Source organism: Myotis myotis, unplaced genomic scaffold (assembly GCF_014108235.1).
Source record: "Myotis myotis isolate mMyoMyo1 unplaced genomic scaffold, mMyoMyo1.p scaffold_m19_p_11, whole genome shotgun sequence".
Classification (NCBI taxonomy): domain Eukaryota; kingdom Metazoa; phylum Chordata; class Mammalia; order Chiroptera; family Vespertilionidae; genus Myotis; species Myotis myotis.
Window position 1 is genome coordinate 62,620,176 of NW_023416315.1, and position 17,535 is coordinate 62,637,710.

General features: G+C 40.4%; 1 protein-coding gene and 1 pseudogene across 6 annotated transcripts in view; one reads left to right on the forward strand and one right to left on the reverse strand.

Annotated features, from left to right (window-relative positions):
* Positions 1-17,535, reverse strand: part of NRF1 (nuclear respiratory factor 1) — a 132,126-nt gene that overhangs the window by 92,244 nt on the left and 22,347 nt on the right. The gene's annotated exons all lie outside the window — the stretch shown is intronic.
* LOC118665781 lies at positions 11,242-14,384 on the forward strand (annotated as a pseudogene).

Sequence of the window (17,535 nt, forward strand, 5' to 3'; positions counted from 1 at the left end):
GAAAACAATATTGTAAGCTCATTGAAGGCAGGGCTTGTGTCCATCAAGTCTCTAATAATAGTGCTATCATAATTTGCTCTTTGCTAAATGCTTGGAGGTACTTGGTTGCAATTTTCATTACTAAAGCTAAAATCCAGGCAATAACAATTTCTTCCCTATAAGGTTGTGCTGGCTATTCATCTCGTCTCTTTCTTTACTTGATCTGAACTGCTCTACACCCAGCTCTGGGCTTGGTCAGCTAACCTTGTTTATCAAACTTGCCTGCCAGCTTCCAGGGGGAGGCAACATTGTGAGATGAAAAGGGGAGGGAGAAGGGATTTCCTTGCCGTTTTCATTCTTCAGTGTTGCTCCAGCTGTGCCCCTCTCTCCCCTGGTAGCTGAGCAACAGCTGCATGGCATCCCCCTCAGAGGTCAGATTACCAGCTGAGTGGGTGCGGCCTCTGAGCTCCCAGATTCTTCTGTTCCCCCAGCCCTGGTAGCTGCTTCCTCAAGTTATTAGTATTCAGATTATATCAGTGTCTACTTGCTTTTTCAACCTGTGTAACCAATTCCCACAATTACATTCTTGGAAATACCTCCTATGGTTTACTAGGCTCTGACTGATATAAAGGGAAGAAAAAAATGCACCCTCATCAGATATTACTCAGTGCTGGTAAGCAGTAAAATTTTATATTGATTTGTATATGTCAATAAAGTGACTCTAAGGGCATTTTTATAAGACCATCACTAGGGTTTCTGTTTCCATACACTGATGGAAGTTGAATTCAAAATCCTGAGTTTGATGAATCATTAAAATGAGACTGTTACAGAGTATAAAATGCCTCATGGAGAGAAATGGGCCCAGCCAGTGTGTCTCAGTGGTTGAGTGTTGACCTATGAACCAGGAGGTCATGGTTCAATTCCTGGTCAGGGCACATGCCCAGGTTGAGGGCTTGATCCTCAATAGGGGGAGAGTAGGAAAGCACAAGGAATTTCTCTCTTATCATTGATGTTTCTATCTCTCTCCCTTCCTTTCTGAAACCAAAGAAAAAATATATTTAAAAAAAAGACAATTTATTTGAGGTGGGGGGGGGAGGTGGGGGGGAATGGGACACTTAGAAGTGAGAAGGTACAAACAATAAACACAGACTATCTCTTTGAGTCTATCTGACCTATGCTTTAAGTAAAGTACTTAGTAAGTCTAACATTCCAGTGAACCTTAAACTTGACATCACAGTAATACAATAAATGTCTTTTTACAGAAATAGCAATAACAAACAGTCACAAAAGTATTTGTCATATACTTCAATGAATGGACTAGATTAGGTGTTTGGACAAACTAAAAGAATACGTGGTAGCAATGGCAGTGTTGATCTATCATTCTAACTTCTTTTTTAAAATATATGCCCTAGCTGTTTTGGCTCAGTGGTTAGAGCGTTGTTCGCCTGCGGACTGAAGGGTCCCGGGTTCGATTCCGGTCAAGGGCACATGCCTGGGTTGTGGGCTTGAACCCCAGTAGGAAGCATGCAGGAGGCAGCTGATCAATGATTCTCTCTCATCATTGATGTTTCTCTCTCCCTCTCCCTTCCTCTCTGTAAAAAAATCAATAAAATATATTTTTAAAAAAATTATTGTGAGGATCATGTATGTACAAGGGCTTAAAATGAAACATGGTATATAAGTTTCTGATTAAGTGTAACCTGTTTTGTTGTTATTATTATTATTCCACATAAAAGGATAGGTAAAGCATAGAAATGCCCAAAGGAAAGTTACATGATTTAGTTTTACATTAGGCAAAAAAAAAAAAAGTAAGATCACAAACTAGGAGTTTTGACCATATTAGGATCTCTATCAAAGGGTAGCTCTTGACCTTTTCCAAATTATGAACCCTTTTGAGGATATGTGAAAGCTACAGATCCCCTCCCTAGGAAAAGGCATATGCCTACAAAATTTTCCAAAATAATTCAATGTTTAAACTCAAATCATAAAAAGATTATTTCATGATGATATAGCTATACCACAGATGAAACACTAGAGGGTGCCACAACAATATAAAATATAAAGAAAGCACAGGGAATTTCAGGTTACTCAAATTCAACTGGAACAACCATCCTTCCATATAAAATAGTTAGTGAATCTACTTCACCAAATGCTTCACAATACATCAATTCTTCTATAGGTTTTATATCAGCACTGATCTAAATTTCTGTGATAACAGACATGTTCTAAATTTATACTGTCCAAAACAATAGCCAATAACCACATGTGGCTACTGACCACATGAAATGTGACAACTATGACTAAAGGAATAAAACATTTAATCTTATTTAGTTTTAGTTAATTTTATATGTTGTTGTTTGTTTACTTTTTTGTTAATCCTCATCCGAAGATATTTTTCCATTCATTTTTAGAGAGAGTGAAAGGGGAGGGGGGGGGGGACATAGATGTGAAAGAGACACATCTCATGCGCCCCAATCAGAGCTGGGGATCAAGCCCTTGACCAGAACTGGACTTGGACCCTTCAGTCTGTGGGCCCACACTCTATCCATTGAGCCAAACTGGCTAGGGCTAGTTTTAGTTCATTTTAATTTAAATGGTCGCATATGGTTGCAGCTCCCACAGTGAACAGTGTAGTTCTACATTTTATTTTTAAGTTTTGAAATGACTTGCTTCTAATCACAGGCTATTACATATCATTGCTAAAGAAATTTCCAATAGGGTAGGTTCACACAATAATTCAGATCAATCTGTCCCTTGTGAAAATTCAACATTGCAAGGATAGAAGGACTGTCACTGTCTCTCCCTTGCCCCACTCGTGTTCACAATCAAAGAAAGGGAAAGCTTTCTTTTACTCATTGTAGAAGACCCTACCGACCCAATTCCCTGTGTTTCTTAAGTCCCTGGATTATATGAGCTTTAAAAAATAAGTGCAGCCCAGCTGGTGTGGCTCAGTGGTTGAGCATCGACCTATGAACCAGGAGGTCATGGTTCGATTCCCAGTCAGGGTCCATGTCTGGGTTGCAAGTTTGATCCCCAGTGTGAGGCGTGCAGGAGGCAGCCAATCAATGATTCTCTCTCACATCATTGATATTTCTCTCTCCCTTTCTCTCTGAAATCAATAAAAATATTTAAAAAATAAGTACAAATTAATAAAGTTAAATAAGAAAGCTTTTGCCATTTAAAAAAAGAAAACACACACACACATATTCTAGTGATAATCACCAAGGCTAAGGGAGAACTAAGAGGGAAAGACATCGAGTAGATAGCATAAAGGAGAAGCAGAGTCTTCAGCCAGGTGCCAGAATAGAAGAAAACATAAGCAGAGGCAACAGCTTATAAAAGCACATAGCTTAGTAAGGGGGCATCAAGAACACCCAGAGAGCAGACTCAGACGTCTGGGAACCAAAGGAACACAGCCCTTGGCTACCTCTACACCAGATCATTTTCTTTCTTTTTTTATGTTTTTATTACACCTGTGGGAAACGAAGGGGGTGGGGGGTGGGGGAGAGAGAAACATCGATGTAAAAGAGAAACATCAATTGGCTGCCTCTTGCACACCCCCTACTGGGGACTGAGCCTGAAACATGTGCCCGGACCAGGAATCTAACCAGTGACCTTTTGGTACATGGGATGATGCTCAACCAAATAAGCCACACTAGCCAGGACAGATTCTTTCTTTGCACTGCAATCTAATCAGCTGACAATAGGCTAATGTTGACCCAACTGATAAAGAGAAAACTACTCTATCCACACTGTACAATACCGTACAGCTTACAAATCTGGTATCTGGCTCAGTACCCTGAATTGAGAAGGTACCTAATTAATGTTAATGGCAGTGATAAAAAGGATTAGAAAGTGCATCCTCAAATATTCAGATACTTATTAACAGCTACAACTATCAATAAAAAGCAGGTGAGTTGCTGAAGCCATCCCTGTATTAAAACATGATGGATAGGAAGTTTAGTAAACCCAGGCATTAATTTGCAAATGGACCAGAATGCAGCTGGCTCTTTTTGCAGAAAAATCATTTGTCCACAGCTGCTCCCCAAATTACCAAAAATCAAATAAGTAGTTGTCATGTGATAGCAGGATTAGAGGCTGCCTCAATTTCCATTAAGAAGAAATAACATAAATTGCCACAAGTCCCACCCCTCAGTCTCAGACAAGCACAAAGGACACTTTCATTCAGATCTGCTTACTGTGAAATATAGCATTGCGGCCTGCTTCTATAGTGGGCCTCAATCCTGCTGCATCTGTCATTACACAACCAACGTTCAGTTAAGGCTGTTTCTTAGATTCTGCAGACTGTTCAATGCATGAATTTTCTTCTGAGATAACTGAAATTGTCTCTGGATAAAATTATGAAGGTATAAGAGTCAATACTACTAATCTATAGATCGCTGTGATTCTATGTTCCTCTCATTCCACAAATATTTACTGAATTCTTATCAGGTACTAATAGTTTATTTTAGCACTAACATTCCAAGAAAAACTGACTGGCAACTGTAATGTTTTTATCTTTAGTTTAAAATTTTTACTATCATAGAAGTGACACATGTTCTTTTTGAATAACTGATAAAATACAAGTAATAAAAAACAACAAAAAAGAAACATAAATCACCACCCAAGATGGCCACATTACACAGTTAACAATGTGGTGTATACAGTATGGGTCTAGCCTCCCCCTCTTCCCACCAAGTTTCTTATATAGTGGTTGTTTTTTTAAAACAAACATGAGGCTACAGTGTATATACTACTTTATAAATATTTTAATGTGATAAATAATTAAAATTTCACATCATTTTTAAATGTTTACAGAGCATTCCCTGTAAAAGTGTACAGTACTTATTTTACTAATTCCCAAAAGTCACTCATTTAGATTGTTTTCAATTTTTCACTATTATAAACATCACTGAAGTAATTCTGTTATTTAATAAACTAGAGGCCCGGTGCATAAAAATGTGTGCACTCAGGGGGGAGGGGGTCCCTCAGCCCGGCCTGTGCCCTCTCGCAGTCTGGGACTCCTCGGGAGATAACGACCTGCTGGCTTAGGCGTGCTCCCGGGTGGCAGAGGGAAGGCCCAATCCCTAGGTGCAGCCCCTGGTCGGGCTCAGAGCAGGGCTGATTGGGGAGTTGGGGCGCCGCCCCCTGTCATGCACAGAGCAGAGCGGATCGGGAGGTTGCGATGGCACCCTCAGTCACGCTCGGGGTAGGGCCGATTCGGGGGTTCGGGCACCGCCCCCTGTCACACTCAAGGCAGGGTCGATGGGGAGGTTGCGGCGCCACCCCCTGTCACGCACAGAGCAGGGCCAATCAGGGGGTTGGTGCGCTGCCCCCTCTCACTCACAGAGCAGGGCCCATCAGGGGGGTTGGGGCTCCGTACCCTGTCATACACAGAGCAGGATCAATCAGAGGATTGGGGAGCTCCCCCCTGTCACGCACAGAGCAGGGCCGATCAGGGGTTTGAGGAGCTCCCCACTGTCACTCACAGAGCAGGGCCGATAGGGGAGTTGGGGCATCGCCCCCTGTCACACACAGAGCAGGGTGGACCAAGGGGTTGGGGCGCTGCATCCTGTCACACTCAGGGCAGGGCCGATGGGGAGGTTATGGCTCTACCCCATCACACACAGAGCAGGGCCCGTGGGAGGGGGATTGGGGCACCGCACCCTGTCACACACAGAGCAGGGCCAATCAGGGGGTTGGGGAGCTCCCCCCCTATCAGGCACAGAGCAGGGCTGATCAGGGGGTTGGGGCGCCTTCCCCTGTCATGAACAGAGCAGGGCGGATACGGAGGTTGTGGCCCCGCCCCCTGTCACACACAGAGCCACAGGGCAATCAGGGGGTTTGGGCGCTGCTCCGTCATGCTGATCCAGGTGCCGGGAGGCCTCGCGGCTCCGCTGATCCTGGTGCTGGGAGGCATATTACCCTTTTACTATATAGGATAGAGGCCTGGTGCATGGGTTGGGGATGGCTGGTTTGCCCTGAAGGGCAGAGTGGGGGTCCCGCTTGGGTGCCTGGCCAGCCTGGATGAGGGGATGATGGCTGTTTGTAGCTGGTCACACACCCTTCAGGGTGGGGATCCCCACTGGGGTGCCTGGCCAGTCTGGGTGAGGGGCTGAGGGCTGTTTTCAGGCTGGCAAGTGACTGAAGCTCCCAACCACTCCTTTTTTTCTTTTTTCTTTTTTATTCTGGGCCAGCTTTAGCTCTGAGGCTTGGCTCCAGCTCTTAGGCCTCTGCTGCTGAAAGCAGGTATCTGGTTTGGTTGGGTTCTATAATCGAAACACTGTTTCAACTCCAGCTCTGAGATCCCGGCTGGCTGAAAGCAGGTTTCTGGGGTTTTGTTTAGCTTCTATATTTGTAACAATGTTTCAAACTTCAAGCTCAGAGGCCGGCAGTGGCAGGCGGGGAATATTGGAGTCCTCAGTCACTGAAGCAAGCAAGCCTCATGGCTGCCGGCCGCCATCTTAGCTGGCAGTTAATTTGCATATCGCCCTGATTAGCCAATGGGAAGGGTAGCAGACATAAGGCTAATTACCATGTTTCTCTTTTATTAGATAGGACATCTGTCACCTAAATGAGTAATGAATGGTTTACTAAACTAAGTCTTTATTTACACATACCCACTATTTCCTTAGCATTAAAAGGCCATAAAACTTTGAGTAATCATACAGTTATGATTCTGGACTTGCTATTATGGCAAGCATAGAAAGGTAATGCAGTAAAAACAGCAATCTAAACATAAAGACAAGGGTGGTGGACAGAGGGCAGAATGAAAGTCTTAACCTTGACAATAAAAGGATAATTCCTAGAAAGTGAAATACAGAAAGAGGGAAGTACAGGAGCACTTATAACCCCATTTTACAAAATTACAAGTTGAGACCGTATTGAATGTTGATGGAACAAAAAAAAAAAGTTTAGGAGCACCCGAGATCTTGCTCCCAACATTGTTCTAAGTTTGGCTCAAATAAAGGCTTATAAAAATTCTAAAAATTTTTAAATAACAGTTTACCATTTAAAATTATAAAGAAACGTCATAAAAGACTATTAAAAAAAGAATATAAATATCAAAAAAGGGAGATGGAGAAAGGAGAGGGTAGAAAATGTCAGTTAAATTCTTATTCTTCATATAAAAAATTCAGATACTGTTGATCTAAAGTTGATAAATAAAGAACAGAAGTATACACATATTAATTATGAAGTCTCATGGAAGTAACTCCACGAGAAGCTAAATTCAGAAATAGTAAAATAGTTTTTAAAGATTGACTCTGGACTGTAGAGGCTAAGGATGGGAAGGAAAGAGATGAGGCAGGAAATAAGTTTTTTTCATCAAAGGCTCTCTTCTTTTTGATTTGTTAAAAAGCACAAATAATATCCTTATGAAGGCTGCCTGAAAAATCTGTAGCTATTCACTTTGGCTTCCCTAACTATATCCTCTTATCCTGAAAACTAGTCAGACCCAACTGCCTACAGATCTTTAACAAGAGGCAAATTTAAAATACGTAAGACCTTGGAGATGATACAGTCTGATTTCATTTTACAGATTAAGTTGAGACCTAGAAAGTCTGAGTTAACCAACGTCACATCTCTAGTTGTGGCAAAACTAAAATTCGAGCCCACATCTGGTGCCTTCCAATCAAGTACTCCATCTTCTCCATCACAGACCCACCCACTCTGTCCTAAAGCACAGTCTCTAACCATTATTGGCTTAGACTCCTTAATTGCTATCCTACATTATCATGTGCATGTCTTTAAGCCAAAATTTGGGCTTTACTGAGGGTTCAGTGGGTTAGGATTATAAAATAATATGCATATTGAATTGATTTTTCAAACTGCACCTGCAGTCACCCATCCTAGTCCCTGGTACCTGTCTCCTGCTCCCCCCACCATCACAGCATTAGAGGACATAGCTACTTTGAGGACTGGTTCCTACAAACTGAGGGTCCTGACAGCATGCTTCCCCACTACAGGAACAAATGCAATTCATGAAATTCCCAAAGCAGCGTCTTTTGAACCTACAGTCTTCTGTGAACATCAGGGCAGTCAATTGATTTCATGTTTTTCTTCATCCATAGCAAATAGTTTAGCTAATTACCCACTCCCACGTTCAGGAGATACAAAGGGAACAAAATTGTTTAACAACAATAACAAAAAAAAGGCGAAGGATGCCCTAGCCCAGCGGTTCTCAGCCTGTGGGTCGCGACCCCTTGGGGGTGGAACGACCCTTTCACAGGGGTCGCCTAAGACCATCGGAAAACACATATATAATTACATATTTTTTTGTGATTAACCACTATGCTTTAATTATGTTCAATTTGTAACAATGAAAATACATCCTGCATATCAGATATTTACATTATGATTCATAACAGTAGCAAAATTACAGTTATGAAGTAGCCACGAAAATAATTTCATGGTTGGGGGTCACCACAACATGAGGAACTGTATTAAAGGGTTGCGGCATTAGCCCTAACCAGTTTGGCTCAGTGAAAAGAGTGTCGGCCTGAGGAATGAAAGGTCCCAGGTTCGATTCCGGTCAAGGGCATGTACCTTGGTTGCAGGCACATCTCTAGTAGGAGGTGTGCAGAAGGCAGCTGATCGATATTTCTCTCTCATCGATGCTTCTAACTCTCTATCCCTCTCCCTTCCTCTCTGTAAAATATCAATAAAATATATTTTTAAAAAAAAAAAAAAGGGTCACAGCATTAGGAAGGTTGAGAACCATTGCCCTAGCCGGTTTTTCTCAGTAGTTAGAGGGTCGTCCCATAGACTGAAGGGTCTCAGGTTCGACTCTGGTCAAGGTCAAGAACACCTCTATTGCAGGCTTGATCCCTAGACAGGGCCTGTGCAGGAGGCAACCAATCAATGTGTCTCTCTCTCTGTCTCTCCCCCTTCACTTCTACTCTCTCAAAAAAAAAAAAAAAAAAATCAACAGGAAAAAAGAAATTTTCAGGTGAGGATTAACAACAACAACAAAAAAGACAAGGAGCTGACTTTTGAGGAAAATAGAGAATTGTGCACACAACTTTTATGATTGCAATCATTATACTATTTTATAAAAATTATTTTAAATAGTATGAAAGTCCCTATTATTTAGAAATTACTTACATAAATTATTATTTATATAAACTTAGAAATAAAAAACACACAAAAATGAAGGCCAGACCAATCACTGGAAATCAAGTATATGCAGAAGAGTCAAGATCTAACAACCAAAACCTCAGTATTCACAGTGCTCTATTTTCCACAAATTTTGCAAAATATATGGATAGTGTATTTATTAATTTAAAGTAAGACTGATTGTTTAAAAGCAAGCTTTCTCACACACAGAGTGGGGCATAAGAAGACCAGTGGCAAGAGCAACAGTAATACAGATGAGACGTGAGCCTAACACTCACTCATCATTTTGTGTTTACCTCCTGTGTCTCACTCCCTCTGATCCCCTGTGAAACTAAGAGCAAAAGAACACACACATACAGTGTGGTGGTAGCAGAATGGTGAGGGTATTTTATTTTTTGAGGCTTTTAAAGAAGTTAAACAATGCATATGAAAGCACTGTGTATAACTGCAACATGCTCCAGAAACAAGGCATTATTTATTGTAGAGCAAGAAAGTGAGGCAGAAGAGGAAATGATTAGTTGCATTTGTTCACGCAACCATCCATCCAGCACTCGAGTGCCAGATTAGAAGGGTAGAACTAAAAGCAGCTGCACGTCTGGTCAGAGAAAAACCATGTAAACCAAAGCAGCCCCTCATACCTGTTGTTTGGCCCACACTGTTTTTCATGTGTTTGGTTTTTAAATGTGAACTACTGACATTTAGCATAAAAGTTCTAGATTTCTGACTTCTCTTGAAAAGTCAGAAAGATGTGGGAACACCAGGAAGCAGTAAGTACTGTTAAGCTTGGGGCTCCAGAGCCAGTTCTGCCATTTTGCTAGTTTCATGTTACTTAACTTCTCTGTATGTTTCCCATTTATCAACTAGCGGTAATGTATTAATACCTTCCTCATAGTGCTGATATGAGGATTAAATGAAACGAAACATTAAGTAAAACACTTAGCAGAGTGCCCCTCCCCAATAAATGCTAATCATTATTATCATTTCAGGCTGGCAACAACTGACTGGTTCGGGGAAGTAGAACAAGTTCTCTTTAGGATGTCCACTCCTGGACTGCCTCACTCACTTACAATGCTTGCTTGGTCTCTAGCTGCTCTAGCATCACAGGTTGCAAATTCTAATAGCAACAAAGACTGCAATGCAATGTATAAAGGCTAAGGAAGATAATTATAAGGAGAGGTTAAGTAATCCAATCAGTCAATGAGCCTTACTGGGGGGCAGGTTCTAGGACAAGATACCCAATGATGAGCAATAAGGCAGAGTCCTTAACCTTAAAGAACTTCCATTCTGGCGGCAGGAACCATAAGAAAGACATTTCAGGAAGTGACATGTACTATGCAGAAGATAAAATAAGGCCATATAATAAAAAAGTGGCAGGAAGGGGGAATGGTTTCTGGTGAAACATTTGATTTGTGATTTGAGTGGATGAGAAGGCAGCCATGGGAAAAGCCTGGTGAAAAGAAGGAGGTGGGAAGGAGACAACATTGGAAAAATCATGTAAGGCCTCTACATGTAGGCCTTGGAAAGGAGTTTGGATTTTATTCTGGTCAGGAAATATTTTATAGATAGCTATTTGAGAGCTGTTGCTAGGGGTGGAGTGGAAGTATTAGGAACAGAGGAAACAGAGTGGCATTATGATCAAGCATGGAGTGCACCAGAGGTTCTGCTTGTAGGAGGTCAGATGGTGGGGTCTTATATGCTATGCAGTTATTTTTATTTTATCTTCTAGCTCAGTGATACTTAATATTATGAAGATCCCTTTATAACAACCAAAACAAGTAAAAAACACAAAAAATAAACCTCTATTTCATGACAGTTGAATTTATTCAGAAAAACAGATAATAAAAGGGTATGTAATAAATTGGTGTTTTGTGTGGGGGTTTTTTTTTAACTAGTAAGCAGTACTTTTGAGAGATAGAGTATCTACTCAGCCGACAGATAACCCATAGATCACAAAAGCCCTCTGTACAACTCCTGGCCACCCTTCCCATTCTGGGCTACAGGATGGAAGCATTGCTAAAGGTGATGAGTAGCATTCTGCAAACATTCTAGACGAATGGCCTGGGAAGGACTGAGTCTACCCAGTCAGGTAACTAATTCAATGGTCCATGAGGGAGCACCAATGTGGCCTCAACTAAGACAGTGAGAATGGGAAAAGCGTATGTGAAATATTTAGGTGAAATGGAAAGAACTTAGTAAACAATTGGATGTGAACAGTGAGGGGAAGGTAACTCCAAGACGACTCCCATGTTTCTGCTTGGGTTAGTGAGTGGGTCATTAATCAAATCAAGGAATAGTAAAAGAGCAGATGTGCAGAGAAAGACAGTGTGTGACAATACTCATGCTAGCTGTCTCAACAGATACCTAGATCTGGAGTTGTGGTGCAAGTGTAAATTTGGAAATTTCAACAAGGGACGGTAATGAAATCACAGAGCATGAATAAAATTGACCTGGAGTAATATGTAAAGAAGCAGGAAACTTGGGGATATTCAAAGGGATATCCTATCTAATAATAGACAAACATGGTAATTGACCGTACCTTCGCTACACTTCCCATTGGCTAATCAGTGCAGTATGCAAATTAACCACCAACAAAGATGGCAGTTAATTTGCATATAGTGGCTGGGAGAGAAGACTGAAGACAACGTGGAAGCGAAGCGCTACAGAAGGGAGCAAAGTAGAGGCGGTGGAGACAGGAACGGAGCCAAGGCTGCGGAGGCAGGAGGCGGGAGGGGAAACCCAGCCGCAGCAGCTGGGAGCAGGAGCGAAACCGCTGAGGCGGGTTTCGCTCCCTTCTCTGCTTTGCTCCAGCCACAGGAAGCCCTATTCTTGCAGGAATCTTCCTGCAACAGGCCTCTAGTATATATATAGGAGAGAAAAACAAAACAAAACATGTGAAAAAGAGTGAGAGGACATTAGAAGGAAAAGTCAAAGAAAGCAGGAGATAGTAGTGCCATTTCTACATGGTACTGTAGAAATCAACAATATTAAATGCAGTGAAAGGAGTTGAGATAATAATGCCTTGCCAAAAGAGCCACCACATTCACATTCATTCAACATACATAATAATCACTTTCTGTGTGTCAAATATTGATACAGAAGAGACAACAGTGAACAAAAAGTCCCTGCCTTCTTGGATTTTACATCTTATCAGGGGGAGATAAACAATAAGCAAATATACGTATATATAAAATAAAAGCATAATATGCTAATTAGACCAGGGCTGCGAGGGAAGCCGGTGCCTGCAGCTGGGGGAAGGAAGGCCTACTCTTACACAAATTTTGTGCATCGGGCCTCTAGTATATATATAATATGTTAGGAAGAAGGAAGGGGGAATAGAGAGGGGGAGGTTGGTCAAGAAATGCCTTTCTGACAAGTTGATCTTAGATCTGCAGGAAGTGAGGGAGACACACAAAATACTTGGGGGAAGGAAGAGTATCCAGGCACCAGGAACAGCAAATGCAGATACCGAAGCAGGAACCTGCTTGATGTGACCAAGGATTGGCAAAATGTCCTCAGGACCTGACACCCTAAGCTAGGGGAGGGAAAGGCAGAAGAGGTCAGAGAGGTTAGTCAGGATCAGGCTTGTGGGACCTTGAAGGCTACATTAAGATCCTTGGATTTTACTCTGAATGAAAAGGGAAGTCTTTGAATGTTTTTGAGCAGGGAAGAAATATAGAATTTTCTGACTTAACATTTAGAAAGGCAGGCTGAAGGGAGAAAAAGGGTGGAAACAGGAAACCCAATTAAAAGGCTACTGAAAGATGAGCATGGCCTGGACCAGAGTAGCATAAGTGGAGATAGATGGTGAGAAGTTAGGTTTTGCATGTGTTGAGGGTAGAGCTGCCAGGATTTCCTGATGATTTGGATGCAGGGTGGTACAATGAAAGAGAGGAGTCAAGAATGACTCCAGCCCTAGCCGGTTTGGCTCAGTGGACAGAGCGTCAACCTGCGGACTAAAGGGTCCCAGGTTTGATCCTGGTCAAGGGCACATGCCCGGGTTGCGGGCTTGATCCCCAGGAGGCAGCCAATCAATGATTCTCTCTCATCATTGATGTTTCTATCTCTCTCTCCCTCTTCCTTCCTCTATGAAATTAATAAAAATATATTTTTTAAAAAAGAGAATGACTCCAAGGTGTTTTGTGGGGTTTTTTACAATATATTTTTATTGATGTCAGAGAGGAAGAGAGTCGAACCATGACCTCCTGGTTCATAGGTCGACTCTACCACTGAGCCACGCCAGCCGGGCGACTCCAAGGTTTCTGATTTGAGCAATTGGAAGAACATAACAGCTATTTACTGAAATGGGGATGAATGTCAGAGGAACAATTGAGATGCCTATAGATAGCCATGTAGAAATGTTGAGTAGGAGATTGTGAATTGGTGGCCTAAGTGTTATTTTTTAACTGCTTTTAGATGCTTTAAAACTGCTTTTTAAAACTATTTTTAATAGCTTTTAACATTTATTTTTACTCCTTTTTAAAGAACATAATTAAAAACTGTGCTTACATTGCCTGACCAGCGTGGCTCAGTGGTTGAGCATTGACCTATGAACCAGGAGGTCACGATTCCTGGTCAGGGCACATGCCTGGAGTTGCAGGCTCAATCCCCCAGTGGGGGGGTGTGCTGGAGGCAATTGATCAATGATTCTCTCTTATCATTGATGTTTCTCTCTCTCTCCCTCTCTTTTCTCTCTGAAATCAATAAAACTATATATATTTTTAAAAACTGTACTTATACCAGGCTTGAGAGGCTGTTTGCAGAGTGAGCTAAAGGTGAATACTTGGATCTCAGCTAAAGGACAGTATTCCAGTTACTGAGCTATCAGCAAGTGGACCTTTTGAAAGTCATGATCTTCTTCGAAAAGGTTTTTCTTGTGTGAAAAATGAACTTTGCCCAGTCATCCTCTGAATTATCAGAAAAAAATTTCCAGCTCAACCAAGGTAAAATGAATTTTTCCACACTGAGAAACATTCAGGGTCTATTTGCTCCACTAAAATTGCAAATGGAATTCAAGACAGTGCAACAGGTTCAGCGTCTTCCATTTCTTCCAAGCTCAAACCTTTCACTGGATATTCTGAGGGGTAATCATGAGACTATTGGATTTGAAGATATTCTTAATGACCCATCACAAAGTGAACTAATGGGAGAACCACACTTGATGGTGGAATATAAACTTGGTTTACTGTAATGCAGTGAGCTGACCATGGAAATGGAGGGGCTACATCTTGTTTATAGTCGTCTTTTTACTATAATTTTATGTATACAACATTAAAAGTACTGACACGTGAAAAAAAAAACTGTACTTATATTCTTAGAAATACTGAGGTTAATATTTATTATTTAGGTACATTAATTTCTCAACAAATCAGTTATAAAAGTACCATTAGTATCTTTTCTAAGGAAATAATGTACAGTAAGTCACAATTACCTATCATATCTCAGTTTACAAATTTCTGTCAAACATTTTTCTTTATTAATGTCAAAACAGTCTAGGAAAACAAGGTTAACTACATCAATTAAAGTAACAATGTTACAGAGATTCAAGAATGAGCTCTGTAAATTACTATACGAATAGTCTTTCTTCTTTTTTTCTTTTCTTTGCATCTTTTCCTAAGAGATAGGTGAAGTATAAGCAGAAAAAAGCCAGTCTTGGAATCAGAAATGCCTTGTTTTCTAGTTGCATAATCTTGGGAGAGGGGATCATAAAATTTCTACAAGCTTCAATTTCGTCATCTGCAAAACTGCGAATGATAATGCTAGTAAGCCGTAACCGGTTTGGCTCAGTGGATAGAGCGTCGGCCTGCGGACTGAAAGGTCCCAGGTTCAATTCTGGTCAAGGGCATGTACCTTGGTTGAGGGCACATCCCCAGTAGGGGGTGTGCAGGAGGCAGCTGATTGATGCTTCTCTCTCATCAATGTTTCTGACTCTCTATTCCTCTCCCTTCCTCTCTGTAAAAAATCAATAAAATATATTAAAAAAAAAAAAAGATAATGCTAGTAAAAGTGAACAGGTAGTGCTGGGTGCTTTTCTAAACACTTCTATATGTATAATCTCATGTAACTTCACAACTCAATGAGGCATTATTTATTATTAGCCTTACTATATGAGGAAATCACAAATAGAGGCTTTCAGAAACAAGATTTAAATCTTGGCAATGTGCACAGTGCTTTACAGTTTACAAAACATGTTCACATTTTAATTTTAAAAGTAGGTAGAGAATAGTATTTAGACTGAGCAATATGAAATTGCTTTTTTTAGGTTCAAAATAGTCAAATATCAGCAACTTCATATGATTCAACCATAACTATTATGCTATGGCCACTTCAAAAATGTGATGTGAAAATGTTTTTTTTTACCCTAAAGCACTATGGAAGGTATTATTTTAAGCAACAATAAATAGAACCACTGTAAGAATTATTAACACAACTGTGAAATTGAAAGGAATATGAAAGGGAATTGACAATAAATATTAAGTTATATTTAAATTACACATCAATCAATAATCATAAGTCCATTATATATCCAATCCAGGTTTCCATTTGCTGCCTTAGTATTTTCTGTTCTTATATCCTCACCCAATGATATTTTTCCATTGATTTTTAGAAAGAGTAGAAGGGAGGGGGAAGACTGAGAGAGAGAAATAACAACTAGTTGCCTCCCACACCAGCCAGACCAGGGCTAAGGATCGAGGTACGTGCCCTTGACTGGAAATGAACCTGGGACCCTTCAGTCCAAGGGCCAACACTCTATCCACTGAGCCAAACTGGTTAGGGCACAGCCTTAGTATTTTTGAGGATTAATTTTCTGAAAAATATGGAGATAATCTCAAACTAACAGTATTTTCCCCATAACACTCATTACCTCCTTATGTACTATTTGTTTTTCTGTTTATCTGTTTTCTCAACCACACATAAAGTTCATCAGAGCAAAGATTTTTCTGTTTTATTCAATGCTTTACCCCCAGAACCTAGAACTGTGTAAGGCTCACAATAATCACTCAAATTCATTTGCTGAATAAATGAGAAATTAGAACTCCCTAAATTAGTCAGAAAGAATGCATGAAATACATTTTAAGACAAAGATAAGTAGTACCCAGAGATTCTGTAATATAAATAACAAATTAAAAAAAAAAACTCCTGCCCTAGCTGGTTTGGCTCAGTGGATAGAGCATCGGCCTGCGGACTGAGGGGTCCCAGGTTCAATTCCAGCCAAAGGCACATGCCTGGGTTGCGGACTTGAACCCCAGTGGGGGGCGTGCAGGAGGCAGCCAATCGATGATTCTCTCTCATCATTGATGTTTCTCTCTCCCCCTCTCCTTTCCTCTCTGAAATCAATAAAATATATTTTTTTAAAAATAATAATAAAAATAAATAAAATAAAAAACTCCTTTCTAAATTGCATAATAATTATCCCTACCCATAAACACTTCAAAACTGTCAAACATTTAAATTCTGAATAGTACCCATTCAAAAATTAAAATCCTCATAATTACTTTGTGAGCAATCTGTAAAATAAACTGTATCTTGAACTACATACAAAGTTAAATTTAGAATAACATATATTCAAAGTTACATAGGATTAAGTAGGAAAAATCATCTTAGAATCCTAGATAAGGAAAGAAAGTGAGAGAAAAATAAAAAAGTACGTTTCAAGACTGAAATCAATAAAATTTGTAAAGTGGTTGAAAACAAAATGACTTCATTTAAAACTACTAGTAAGAGTAACATTTCATTTTAGAACTAGAAGCTCAATGCATGAAATTCATACAAGGGGCTTGGCCCTCGCAGCCATGGCGCCTGGCTTTGACCGGAAGGTCGTCCAGGTCATCTGGACGGTTGTTGTTCTGTTTGGCCTTCAGTCTAATGAGCATATTACGCTTTTATTATTATAGACTTGTTGAACCTGTACAAGATATCCCTAAACTTAAAGGTGAGGGGAAGATATGCTATCCCAAGTTTCTAAAGATCAAAACCTCCTGCCCTAGCTGGTTTGGCTTAGTGGATAGAGCCTGCGGACTGAAGGGTCCTAGGTTCGATTCCGGTCAAGGGCACATGCCCAGGTTGTGGGCTCAATCCCCAGCAGGGGATGTGCAGGAAGCAGCCAATCAATGATTCTCTCTCATCACTGATGTTTCTATCTCTCTCTCCCTTTCCCTTCCTCTCTCAAATCAATAAAAAGATATTTTTTTAAAAAGAACAAAACCTCCCTAAATAACATTTATACTATATTTCCTATCAAATTTTTTTCTCATGATTATCAAATGTTGCATCCATTTAGAATTAAGTATTTGAAAAAGTATAGAGCACTGTACAGAAAATAACAATAATCTAACCTATAAGAATAAAAAAATATTTTCTCACTACATTTCTCAATGTGATCTTTGATACAATATTAAATAACAGTAGGGGAAAGGAATCTTTAAATGTAATTTAACATAT